This window comes from Alligator sinensis, unplaced genomic scaffold (assembly GCF_000455745.1).
Source record: "Alligator sinensis unplaced genomic scaffold, ASM45574v1 scaffold203_1, whole genome shotgun sequence".
NCBI lineage: Eukaryota > Metazoa > Chordata > Crocodylia > Alligatoridae > Alligator > Alligator sinensis.
In genome coordinates, this window is record NW_005841949.1 from 1162519 (window position 1) to 1163372 (window position 854).

The 854-nt window shown below is 61.8% G+C and overlaps 1 protein-coding gene across 3 annotated transcripts in view; it reads left to right on the plus strand.

Annotated features, from left to right (window-relative positions):
- The first annotated feature begins 701 nt into the window (after positions 1–701).
- PDPR (pyruvate dehydrogenase phosphatase regulatory subunit) overlaps positions 702–854 on the plus strand; it is a 36784-nt gene continuing 36631 nt past the window's right edge. For 2 of the 3 annotated variants that reach the window (XM_025199750.1, XM_006020186.3), the window contains exon 1: positions 702–840. The gene's annotated coding sequence lies outside the window, so the exon portion shown is untranslated. The remainder of the gene's footprint in view (positions 841–854) is intronic. The other variant, XM_025199749.1, reaches the window with a different exon arrangement.

Below are 854 nucleotides of genomic sequence, written 5' to 3' on the forward strand. Positions count from 1 at the left end.
AGGCGATAGAAGCTTCAATTGCCGAACCCCCGGAGCCAAGCAAACTCCGGGGCACCACTTACCCACAGCCTCTAGCCTCTCCCCGTCACCGATCGCAGCCCAGACGAATCCCTACCCTAGAACCCAGTTATCGACACCACGGAGACTTAACCGCTCCGGGGATCCTGGGAACCGAGCCCAGTTATCAATACCACGGAGTCTGAACCACTCCGAGGATCCTGGGAACCGAGTTTTAGAGTCCTCCAATGAGGATTGAAGCGGAGCTGTACCTGGGAAACTGTCCAGCCTGCACCGCGACCATCTCCGGTGTAAGTAAATAATCTTTTCAATCAACCATTACGCCTCCGTGACTGATTCTAGCTCGAGCATACTACTCCACCCCGCAACTTTTCTCCGGCCCCGCGTGCCCGGGCTGCCGGCCACAGCCCGCGTGCACGAGGACGGGACCGGGAGCCGGCCCGCACATCAACATTTATTATTTAAATCTTTACAATAGAAAGGACCCTTAAACAGCTGCATTAAGACCATGTTCCTTTACAGCTAGGCCCGCACTGAAGTAGCTGACAGGGTTTTTTTGGCCGCTGGCCCAGGGGCCTCCACAGAAACCGGCCTGGGCGCCGACAGCAGGACCTTCCTCCGGGCTCGGAGAAGGCGGGGGCGCAGCTGGGCGCACGCGCAGAAAGAGCGCTCACCCCCGGCTCCGCCCCTGCAACCGCGCGCGGCGGCGGGCGCGGGGATGGGCCGCTGCGGGATTGGCGCGGGTGGTGACGTAAGCGCAGGCTGCAGTCGCACCGTGGCCGTAAAGCGCGGACACCCGCGCGCCGGCCGGAGCCGACTGAGGTGAGGTAGCGGGC